At 45.0% G+C, this 12,562-nt stretch overlaps 1 protein-coding gene across 4 annotated transcripts in view; it reads right to left on the bottom strand.

The window, feature by feature from the left end:
- The window catches only part of TBL1XR1 (TBL1X/Y related 1), a 188,412-nt gene extending 181,598 nt beyond the window's left edge, over window positions 1-6,814 (bottom strand). The window contains exon 1 of one of the 4 annotated variants that reach the window (XM_060011112.1): window positions 6,526-6,814. The gene's annotated coding sequence lies outside the window, so the exon portion shown is untranslated. Of the gene's footprint in view, window positions 1-5,713; window positions 6,335-6,525 lie in introns of those variants that run through there. The other 3 variants (XM_060011110.1, XM_060011113.1, XM_060011111.1) reach the window with 3 other exon arrangements.
- Window positions 6,815-12,562: the final 5,748 nt, after the last annotated feature.

Below are 12,562 nucleotides of genomic sequence, written 5' to 3'. Positions count from 1 at the left end.
GTAGGAAATACGGCTAAATGGGTTAGAATGGAGCCTTAAAAGCCAGACTTGAAGCATATGAACTACATCCAGTTGGCAAAGGGAAGCCATTATGGGTTCTTCTGCAGGCGAACTGACATCATGAAACCAATATTTAAATAAATTACACTGTTGGTGATTAGAGAAGATAGAATGGAGAAGAAGATATCGAGCAACCTACTTGAAAAGTAATGCAATAACCCAGAAACCTAAAACCATTCATTCATTCTCTCCTTCACTCACTGAGAAAACGGACTGCTAGTTAAGAACACTGGCCTAGGGACTTCCCTGGCGGTCCAGTGGTTAACAACCCGCCTTCCAATGCAGGGGACGTGGGTTCGATCCCTGGTCGGGGAACTAAGATCCCACATGCCAAGGGACAACTAAGCCCTCACGCGTGCGTGCGCGCGCTCTAGAGCCTGCGCGTGCCACAACTAGAGAGAAGCCTGTGCGCCGCAACAGAAGAGCCCGCATGCCGCAACTAAGACCCAATGCAGTCAAATAAATATTTAAATAAATAAGAACACTGGCCTAGAAGTCAGACACACTGGACCTAAACCCCTCTGTACACACCTTACTACCTGAGCCTTGGTCTCCACGCTGTTAGTAATAAAGATACCAGTCGCTTAGATTGTCACAAGTACCTATCAAAGCATCTTCGTGATCCTGACACATAGAACTCTAGTAGTCGTTAACATTACTGGTGAATTAAGAACGATAAAAAATGGGAAGGGAAAATAAGACAAGATTCAAAGATATTTCAGAGGAACACACCTCCAAGCAGAACTGTCTCGACAGCAGCTGAAAATGTAGAACAAGAACACAGATGAGGGCTTCCCTGGTGGCACAGTGGTTGAGAGTCCGCCTGCCGATGCAGGGGACACGGGTTCATGCCCCGGTCCAGGAAGATCCCACATGCCACGGAGCGGCTGGGCCCGTGAGCCATGGCCGCTGAGCCTGCGTGTCCGGAGCCTGTGCTCCGCAACGGGAGAGGCCACGACAGCGAGAGGCCCGCGTACCGCAAAAAAAAAAAAAAAAAAAGAACACAGATGAAAGGTTGAGGCTGGAGAAAACAATAACCTACTTAAAAAATAACCACTCCAATTTTAAAAAGCAGATCCTAGGTACTGCCAGATCCAGCCTCGAACAATAAAATCACTTTTTATTTAAAAAGAGTTAGAAAGGGCTTCCCTGGTGGCGCAGTGGTTGAGAGTCAGCCTGCCGATGCAGGGGACACGAGTCCGTGCCCCGGTCCAGGAAGATCCCACATGCTGCGGAGTGACTAGGCCCGTGAGCCATGGCCGCTGAGCCTGCGCGTCTGGAGCCTGTGCTCCGCAGCGGGAGAGGCCACAACAGTGAGAGGCCCGCGTACCACCAAAAAAAAAAAAAAAAAAGAGTTAAAAAATGTTTTCAAATGCTGCGAGCAGATTTAAAAATTTCAAGCCCAAGTGACAGAAGAACGGCAACAAAGACACACAAAAGACCCACCACTACCTACACCAACTATGGAACTTGGTATTGTTTCCCTTAGCGTTAAAATCCAAACTAGGGCTTTCCTGGTGGCGCAGTGGTTAAGAATCTGCCTGCCAATGCTGGGGACACGGGTTCGAGCCCTGGTCCGGGAAGATCCCACATGCCGCAGAGCAACTAAGCCCGTGAGCCACAACTACTGAGCCAGCGTGCCACAACTACTGAAGCCCGCGTGCCTAGAGCCCATGCTCCGCAACAAGACAAGCCACTACGACGAGAAGCCCACGCAGCGCAACGAAGTTAGCCCCCCTCTCCACAACTAGAGAAAGCCCACGCGCAACAACGAAGACCCAATGCAGCCAAAAATAAATAAATTAAATTTTTAAAATAAAATGAAATAAAACCCAACCTAATTCTTCAAGTAAGCCTTAAATCACAACTTCAGGAGTAAATAAATTATGCCAAGCTTATTTCGACTATTTTGCCAAAAATTCAGGAAATAAAACTGCCAAATACTTTCTATGACATTATGCCCCTACTTAAAAAACAAGCAAATAAAATGTAATACAAAGAAACAAACTTCAAATCCAAACCCATTATCATCCTCAACAACTTACATTTTCATGATGCTTGTTTGTCAGCTACTGTTCTCAGCAACTTACACATACGACTTTTTTCATTATAGTTTGATTTACAACCTTGTGCTAATAATTTCTGCTGTACAGCAAGTGACTTAGTTATACACATATATACATTCTTTTTTAATATATGTATCTTTTTCCATTATGGTTTACCCCCAGGGGATTATCTATAGTTCCCTGTGCTATACATTAGGATCTTGCTGTTTACCCATTCTAAATGTAATAGTTTGCATCTACCAACTCCAAAGTCCCAGTCCATCCCTCTCCCTCTCCCACACCACCTTGGCAACCACAAGTCTATTCTCTATGCCTGTGAGTCTCTTTCTGTTTTGTAGATAGGTTCACTTGTACTGCATTTCAGATTCCACATATAAGTGATATCATATGGTACTTGTCTTTTTCTTTCTGACTTACTTCACTTAGTATGATAATCTCCAGCTGCATCACACATACAACTCTCTTAATCCTCTCAACTCTTTGAAGTTGACCGTCCCATTACACAGAGGAGAAAACTGAGACATAGCGGAGTTACTCCCCCAAGGTGACATAATTAGTAAGGGATGGTGCCTGAATTTGAAGCTGGGCAGTTCATCTTGAGAACCCCCGATAGAATCAGTATGCTGCACAAACAGACTTTTATGATTTTTCTTACACAAGTTTTCAGAAATACGTGAGATACTCTTATTTGCTTTTCCTTCTTAATTAATTGTAGGTATGGAACCACATTTCCTATTTCTGCTGGCAGTGTGTGGAGAGGCTACGTCACCGCTATGAATCTAAAGGTAGGAAATACAGCAGTTGACAAGAAGATGGCATCTTATTAAACAGTTCTAGAGAGTTGAGCCAATGGTATTTGAGCCCTGTGAATTTCATTTATCCATGCAATCACTTGACCCAGTTAGTAAAGATCCCAGTTCACAAGTACAGAATTATAAACTTGATTGGGAACACTAGTTTTTGCAAGGGTATCTAAAGACTGATGAAACAGCTGAAACTCTGGCACAGCTACAGTCATCTAGAAAGAACATGGACTAGAGCTCAGACAGACCGAGGTTTAAATCCTAGTGCATCATTTGATCCTTTTGTGGCCTTGAACAAGTGAATTAACTTATCTTGACCTTGCTGTTGTATCATCCACAAAAAGAGCGCAACACTACCCACCTCAGTATTAGCCTGGGATATAAATGACATAGAAAGCACCGCACACCTTTCCTATAGTATAGCCCAAGCTGAGTCCCTTTCCTTGGACTCTTGCAAACAGGGCAGTTAACTGTACTCTTAGGGAGTCCAATCCCAGAGGAGGTGAACAGCAAACCTCTCCAGCATAAGCTCTCTCACACAGGCTTTTTTTTTAATTCAAGTATCTACTGGTGATAGAGCAGGAGATCCCACCATGGGGTCTCCAAACCAAACTATACTCTTACCAATTCTTTACTACTCAGCCCTGGGGTCCTAGCCCTTCTGTACTATGGGGATGTATAATGTCTCAATGTTAGCTGCTTTCTCTTTTTGCACGTCAATGACTTATACTATAAACACCATTTGAAATGAGTCAAATTCCATGTACTAGAAAAATACAAAGTCCCGAACAGTGCCAATATTTCTACCACTCTCTCTCCCCGACTTACTACTATTCACATTCTTCTCAATTCTTTTTATACAAATAACACAGAAAATGAACAAACCCAACAAATTATTTCTTCATCAAAATGTGTCAAATCAGAAATTCTTTGTAGTAATAACTGCTGTAGTATATTGGAGAAGAACTCCTTTATTAGCTACTCATTTGACAAGGTCGTACTTATATTTCATTGTTATATATGAACAGATGCATTCGTTCAACAGGTTGTCATTTAAAAGGTCCATTAGTCACATCTCTTTTTATCAGTAACCCCTATGTTTACAGTAAGCTCCTGCCCTTTCTGCATATTAGCTTGAAACTCTCCCAGTACAAAGGAAGCAGTTACTTCTCGTTCTCTTGATAGGCATGTATCATGGTAATCATGATAAATCTTATGGTGTGAACACAGGTAACAAAGATTCCTAAACACGCCTAAAAACGTATTAAAATACTTGCCTCTTTGAAGCAACCAGTGAAAAACTACAACCTTCACAAAGGGCCATTCCATTTACCATGGGTATGTCCCATATTAATAACCAAAGCTGGTACACGTTGAAATAAAAACATCTTATAAACTGATGGTGAGCTCTGCAACAATTCTTATGCCATTAACAAGTACCTTAATTAAGTTCCTTAACAGTAAGAAAAACTTTCTCCACGTACATATTGTTTTCATCCCCCAAACAGTTTAGTATTTTGCCCTCTAGGTCTGATTCTAACAACTCAAGTGACAAAAAGTAGTAGTTACTTATGGACTTAATGGTTGTGATTACATATATCACATGGTGCATAACAGGACTGGGAGAAAAAATTCATATTCCAAAGAAGCAGGAAAACCTCGATTTAAGAGCAAAAAGTATAAACACGAATCACTCGCCTAACCACTTTCAGGCATATTTTCTTTCTGCTGTTCCTCCTCCACAGGTAAACGCTAACTATTTCTAGAACGCGCTCAAGGATAATTTCCGAGGCTTGCTTGCCATGAATTCCCATGATACAACTCAGCACACACACTGTTTTCATGGAGACAAAGGTGCCCTATTTCCCTAGACTACAAACTTATTAAAATGGTGAGAACATACAGTTCCAGGAAGTCAAGATTACTAAAATACACCAATGCAGCATGGGTCTTATTTAACAAAAAATGAAAATAAACCACACTGGTAAAACCAAAAAGTCACTCACTCTATCTTCAACGTGTAACCAGGATATTTATTACAATTTTTTTTAAGGTAAGTAGATGAAAACACCACCAGGGCCTTCTATTATCCAACCTGATAAAGGAGTCTTTAGGGAAAAAAAAGGGGTGGAAAGAGAAACGATTACTTAATTATATGGGGGAGGAAGAATCAAACCATTCAGACTAAAAATAACCCACATTTCACCCACCAAATTTTATTAACTACCTTGTTGAGATCAGCATAAGGGTCTTGTTTAGAAAACAAGAAAGCCAAAAGTCAACTTCCCTCTGTCAACTATAATCACATAAGTACTAAAACTCTTCACCTTGGTGCCCACAGAGTCCACGGTTTTAAGTAAACTCCAGACACTGAGGAAAAAACCTAGTTTTTAACTAGGTTCCAACACTTTTGTCATTTGTAATCACCCAATTATTTCCGAGAATATTATTAGATAACCTAACAATGGGAGCGTCTTTTAAGAGCCATTACAACCCAAATTTTACATGAAACACACCATTTTCACAACCTAAATTTATTTTCGGTTGCCACTGCAAAGTGCTCCCTGTTCCAGCAAATTAGGAACTTCCAAAAATACTGAACACGCTAACACACGCATGTCTTCCCTCGAGCTGCCATTTCAGATTAATATTTCACTTATAAAAGTCTGCTTCTGTTCAAAAAATGACATCGGTTGCAAAGAGGAAGTTACCGATAAACCACTCTCACAACGTGGCCTTTACACTGTCAGAAAATAATGTGACTCTGAGCCACCCAAAACTTACCAGGAAGCTGGCAATAACTTTGCCAATTCTACACTTCTGAACCCAACTTCAAAGAGGCTCTATCAAATACCTCCTCAAGACGATAAAAAGCACTAAGTTACAAATAAACACGTCCCGGAGCGCGGCCGCGCGCCCCTCCCCCGCCCGCGCCCCCGCCCCCGCCCGGGACGCGCGGCCCCAACAACCGCCCGCAGCCCCCAGCACGCCGGCCAGGGTCGCCGCGCCGGGCCCGGGGCCGCGCCGCGGGAGGGGAGCGGATTTCCATTGCTGCCTGAGGTTTAACAAAATAACGTGCACCGAAGAGATCCCTCTCCCCTGCTAAAAATAGGCTATAAAGGAGTCGGCCTCATGATGGCTCCTTGATTCAATTTGCTGCAAATTCTTTCCTGAAAGCCTCCCGCACATATACACACACACACACACACACACACACACACACACACACACACACAAAATGGGGGTGTAAATGCACGAAGGGTGGAAAGGGGGAGAAGGCCGAGGTGCACATTTTCGGGGACAACATAATAAGGGTGAGGATCCCCCGGGACCAGGAAAGGGTAGGGGGTGGGCAGGCACGTGAGCATTTCAAAGAAGCCTGAGAGCAAAAAGGGGGGATGGGGCACCCTAAATGCCTTCCCTCCCCTCCCCTCCCCCGCCAAACCCCCAGCTCCCCGAAGGGCCAAGTTGAAAAATGCATGTTCCACTTGCGCCCATCCCCCCCGGCGGCCCGGCGCCCCCCGGCCGCCTCCGCCCGCGCCCCCCGCCCGGGCCCGCGGCCGCCCCCACCCCGGGGTCCGGCCCCCGGCGCTTACCTGGAAACCGTGGCCTCCGACGCCGCTCCCCCCTCCCGGGAATGGAGACACAAGGAAATTCCCCTCCTCGCCGCCGCCGCCACCTCCAACCACCCCCAAAATAACCCCTCCGGGGGGTGAGAGGCAATTATAACCCCGGCGAGCGGAGGGCGCGGGGGATGGGCGCCGGGCGGGCGGGGGCGGGGAGCGCGGCGCGGGTCCCCAGGTGGCGAGCGGAGGTGCTCCCGCCGCGGGGGGAGGGGCGGGGGCGCACGCGGCCGGCGGCGGGGGGAGGCGGCGCGCGGGGGAAGGGCGCGAGCGGGGAGAGGAATTGAGGCAGAAGGTAAAAGCTGTTACTAAGGGAAAGAGCCAAACGGTTCGGAGCAGCCAACGGCTCAGACACTCAACACTGGGGAGAGAGGAATGGGGACCAGCCAGGCACAAATGAGCTCGCGAGGCCCGCGGCGGCGGCGGCCGCGCAGCAAAACAAACCCAAGCGGCCTGCGCCGGGCGGGCGGGCGGGTGCGCGGGGGAGGGGCCGGCGGGGGAGGGGCGCCGCGGACGCGGGGAGGAGGCGGCGGCGGCGGCGGCGGCGGCGCGGCGGGGGGGTGGGGTGGGTACTGCCGGCCCGGATCCTCTCCCTCCCGCCCGCCGCGGCGGCGCTGGGGGCTGGGTGGGCGCGGCGCAGGCTTTTAAAAAGAAAGACAGACCCGCAGGCGCTCCGAGGTGTCGCCCGGCCCCCGGCCGCCCCGCCCCCACCGCCGTGCGCGGCCGGGTGCGGGGCATCCTGGGTGTTGGCTGCGCGGCCCCGGGCCCGGTGGGGGTGGGAAGGCTTGTGCCGCCTCGGGTGGGGAAACGCCGGTTAGCTTTTCTGGGTAGGCCGGCGGGGCTCCCGCGTGTCCGGGGACGGCCTGGCCCCGCGGGCACCCGGGCTGCGCGGCGCGGCCTGTGGGCCACACGCACGCGGTGAGCATGTGAGGGGAGCGCGGTGCAGGCATCATATGGACGTTTGTTTGTGAAAAGATTTGCACGCACCTTTGTGTGCGTAAATACATATGTTTCTCAGAAGCGTACCTGGAAAGGTGCTTTATCTGTAATAAGCGATATTCAAAATGTAATCCAGAACACGGGATCTGTGGAGAAAACACACTAACACAAGAAAAGGGTTTTGATACTAAACACAAAGCTGTAATTGAAGTGTTTATGCCCAAATGTACTGTGAATTAAACATATGGTGGTATTTATCGTCTGGTGGGTCTGTTTGAAAGGTTTGGTCGATCAGTTCGCGTTTCACAAAAATAAAATAATGTAACTAAATGTTTACTAAACATATATACCTCAACGGCAGCAAAGACAGTAGAAGTATATCCACTTTGTATACTTCGTGCATGTGTGTAGCACATCAAGGCGGTTTATAGAGTACAACTTAGATGAGTGATAATGTGACAATATGATGAGTGCAGCGGGTTGTTTTTAAAAAGGGAGGTACCTCACAGTTTTTGAAACAAATGTGTTCATCCAAGGTCCTCAAAAAGCAGGTCTTGGAGCCTACTCAGACCTTTGTATAAGCCTAGGGTAAAGAAAGCAGCTTACCCTTTTAATTTTAAGATTTGGCCTCAGAGAAACCTTTTTGTTGTTATTTTCAGTTATTACTGTCTTCAAAGTAAAATAACAATTTTTGCAGCCATTTTAGGTAAGGGGTTCTGCTTTCTTACTTTCGTACTTTCATAACAATATTTGGAAATTGGTGTAGTCATTATTTTGAAGCAATAGCCTTTTCCTCTCAATATCAGAGACCTAAATTTTCACACCAAAAAAAAAGTTCATTAGAAGTAACTTTTACACGTCTGGACTCCGGGTGGCCTAATAAGCTCAGTGATGAGACAGGTGCTTTTTTTGGCCAAGGTCAGAGGCTCTTGCCCCTGATGAGCTCTTGGAGGGGGGTGGGGAGGAGCAGCTGAAGGCCTTGCCAGACCTTTGGGGGAGGGGCGGGGCAGGAGGGGCAGGAAAACCATCAGAGGAAAGGGAGTGAGATTGGAAACTCCCTCTGAACCACCAGAAAGAGAGTTCAAAGCATCTCGGTGGTTTGTCCTTAGAGCTATTTTCATATATGAAAGAGGGAATGTTAGATTAAACAATGTCACCTGATGGGAATTCAGATAACTGCAGGTTTCCAAAACACTTGTGTTGAGTGTACAGGGAAACAGCACAAAGAGAGCTAGTTTTGCATTTCAGTGATTCTAAAGCTTAGGCTTATTTACTGGAGAACTAGTACCTTTGCAAAGATGCTTTCCAGAAGCACTGAGAATATATCTTTCTTCTTTTATTTTTCAATATTTTTAGTGACATACATATGTATGTCACTAAGCATAACCCTCTCTTCAATTAGTAAGCTATCTCAGTACAGCTAGGGTTCGTTATCTGAGCCACCCAATGAAACACATCTACTGGCCTAGCTTGTTTATGAAGTTTCATTGTGCCACCACTGTGCGTGGGTCCCGTCCAGGCAGCAGCTACTATAAAATCAAACCACTCATCCAGTGAATGACGACTACACCGTTTCTTAATAGGGTCATCTCCAAACCTGGGACCCCAGACTTATCTTCCTTCAAAATGACCTCATTCCCTCCCTCAGTTTCATGGGGTCCCGGGCTTCTAGCCTGAAATTCTTATACCCTACACCAAGCTCCCTCCTTTCCTAACAGAAATTCCTAAATTGTTATTATCACAATGATAATAATAATCGATGCATTTGTTTACAAGGTATTTCTGTGCATAATTGACTTAGTTTGAATATCATAATAAAAGTCACCTAAGGGGACCTGTGCCATAAGCTTGTTCCAGTAAAGTGAACTTCCTCCGCTATGTTCACTGAAGACAGACTTGAAGCACCCTTCGGACAAAAACAGTACCAAATGTGGAAAAGCCTTGATTCTCTCAGCGAAGGGGTTTTAAAGGAGGCCATATTTTGATCACTTGGATTTCTATATTCCAGAACCTATCTGATATGACATTGTGGCTTCAACATGAAATACTCAGATAAAAGAGCCACCATACAAAGGTCACATGTATTGTTACTCCACCCACTAGTCATTCCAACACATCCAGCATACCAGATCAGAGGCCTCCCCAAAATGCAAGCAATAATTAGGCACAAGAGTGAGGTAACAACCAATTTCCAGTACTTTGTCCTAATCTAAAAGCCGTCCTTATGTTTTGAATATAAATGTTAATATGTTTCTAGAAAGGAGAAATTACTGTTACTAAGAAATTTTAAAGCAAAGAGGCACATTATGAAGAAAGTTCTCTTGAACTTTCTAGCTAACTTCTCAAGGAAGAGAAACTTCTTACCAGTAACTGTTACCAGAAGTTACATGTGTATTATAAAATGACTAAACAAATCTTGACTTGTTTCATTTCAGTAATATTACAGGTTATGTGGTATGGCAAGATAGCCTATACCTTTGCAAATTTTATCACTCAGGAAATAGAACACTTTAAAATTAAGGTGGTTTAATCCCAGGCCTCAGGATCTCATTACTATATTTTTAAAGTCACCGTGATGTTTTAAGTTGTATATATTAGCTGATCTATGTAATTAAAATATTCAAAACAAACTTAATAGCATGAAAATGGTATTTGATACCAAAAATATTATCTTGGCACTGTAACTCTTTTTCGTATTGTTACTCACCCATGAAATCAGTGGCTTTATGTCTGCAGCATTTACCCCCAAGCTTCTTGCTAGCACCCTGTGACATGTTTCTGTTTCATTTTGACTCCGTTTGTGCAATTCTTTGTCTGTGGTTCTTCCAGCTATCAGCTTTTGCCACCCACACTGATACACATCTCAGCCACACATCTCAAGATCTCAGCACACAAGCTCCTTTTCTCCATCTGTGCTTAGCATGCGATGTGTGACCTTTCCTCATCAGCGTGAACCTTGTCACAGTTTTCCATGACTCTATGACCCGATTTCATTACAACAATGAACTTTACTTGGGAGTCTTCATTTAAATTACAAAAGCAACACACAACCATCTTGCAAGTATTTATGCCTCTCAGATAATGGAAATAGCAGGTTGTATCCTGCCTTTGTGATTAGTCAGAATAGAAAACCAGCCACACACAGAGCGTACTGCTGTACCAATCACTTACTTATACTGACCAGCCATGGTCTTCCTCAGGCAGTGCTCAAGGCCTCACATTATGTTGATGGTTTTGCTGTTCATTCATTCAACAAACTTTTCCTGAATGCTTAGCATACCAGGCACTGTTCAAGAAGCTTTTTACAGTAAACCAAACACAGTCCCTACTCGCACGGAATTTATGGTCTAGTCCAGTCAGGTGGGGGTTAGGAGGACAGACAGACTTTCAAAAAATATTCTGCATTAGGCTATCGTTTGACTTCTGTAACAAAGGCAATATAAAAAAATGGCTTAAACAAAATAAAAGCTTATTCTCTAACATGGCCATTCAAATGTAAGCATTCCAGAACGGATAAGGTATCAAGGACCCAGATTGTTCTACTAGCTCAACACGTTATCTCCTACCTAGTGGTCTAAGGTGGCTTTTCTAGCTCCCGCAATCACATTCAAATTCCAGCCACTGGGCCAGAAAGAAGGAAAGATAGAGGACTTGTGTCTTCTCTTTCAGGACTCGTCCTGGCAGTTGTTCTTATCACTTCTACTCATACTTAACTGGCCAGAACTTGGGCATATGACCATACCTAGCTGCTAGTAAGTCAGGTAAATAACAGGTAGCAAGCTTAAGTAAAATAAGGTGGGGAGAGGGTTGGGAGAATACGTTAGTTTAGATGGGGCTTTTAGAAGAGGCTGCTCAGTTAAGGTGACCTGTGAGCAGGAAACAAAATGAAGTTGGGGGATGAGTGGCAAATAGAAGAAGGCAGAGGGAATGTCAAATACATAAGAACAGAGGCCAAAGCAAGCGTGCTGTATTCGAGGAATAAAAATGATGCCAGTTGACAGGCACAAAGTCAGCCAAGGCGTGGCGGGAGAGGGAGCCAGGGACCACGTGTGAAGGCCTTTTTCTTTTCATGAGACGGAAAGCCATTGAAAGGTTTCGAGTGGAGAAGTGACTTGATGCGACTTCTGTTTTACTATGCAGAGTGTTAAGTGCAATCGTGCAACAGTGGAAAGGGGACAACCAGTTAGGGGCTAGTGCAAAAATCCCAATGAGAGGTTGGCAGCATGGAGGATGGTGGCAAGAGCTGGTTAAAAGAAGCTAAACTCTGTGTACAAGGATCAGGAAATATATTTGTGGCATGCGAGAGAAACACAAGACTCAAAGATGATTCTGAGATTTTAGACCAAGCAAGTAGAAGAATGGACTGTCCATTTATCAAGATGGGAGAGTCTGGGAGAGGAGAAAGTTTATGAGGGAAAAATCAAGAGTTATGTTTTAGAGTTTGATGTGACAATCAGACATCCCCGTGAAGATGTCAAATACGGAGCCAGATATGCATATCTGGTGTTCAGAGGAGGTATCAGAGCTGAAAATATAACGTTGGGACTCATCAGTTAAGTAAGGATATTTGAAATCACAGTTGTGGATACAAGTGGCTAGAGAGTGAGTGTAGGTAAAGAAGAGTTCTCTATTACCTTCAGCTGTCTCCTGCCCCAAATGTCTCCCCTGCTCTTGATGGGCTCAGAAGCCTAAACATATTTTATCACGGGTGGATATAAGGTGACATTCTGTCTGTGCAAGGACATTGATGGAAAGAAACAATAGGTCATATTAATGGCTACCAGTTATTGAAGCTTATTGCTTGTTACCAAGCACTTTTATCTTTGCTGTCCCTAATTTTCTCGAAAACCTGTAAAGGTAAATAATACTGTTATCTCAGTTTGATTCATGAGGAAACTAAAGTAACAAGACCAAATAGCTTATCTATGTTCACGTGGCAAATGGCAAAACAAGAATTTGCACTCAAGGCTGTCTGAGAGCCTTGTCTGCCTTTCCACTGAGTGCAACTAAGCAGGTCAAGTCAAGAAAGTGCAAGTGTTTGTTGCTGCAAAGTCCTTCCATGAACAGAGGA

The sequence above is a fragment of the Delphinus delphis genome, chromosome 4 (assembly GCF_949987515.2).
Source record: "Delphinus delphis chromosome 4, mDelDel1.2, whole genome shotgun sequence".
NCBI classification, from domain to species: domain Eukaryota; kingdom Metazoa; phylum Chordata; class Mammalia; order Artiodactyla; family Delphinidae; genus Delphinus; species Delphinus delphis.
The sequence above is the reverse complement of the archived record's forward strand: the minus strand, read 5'-3'. Positions and strand labels throughout refer to the sequence as shown.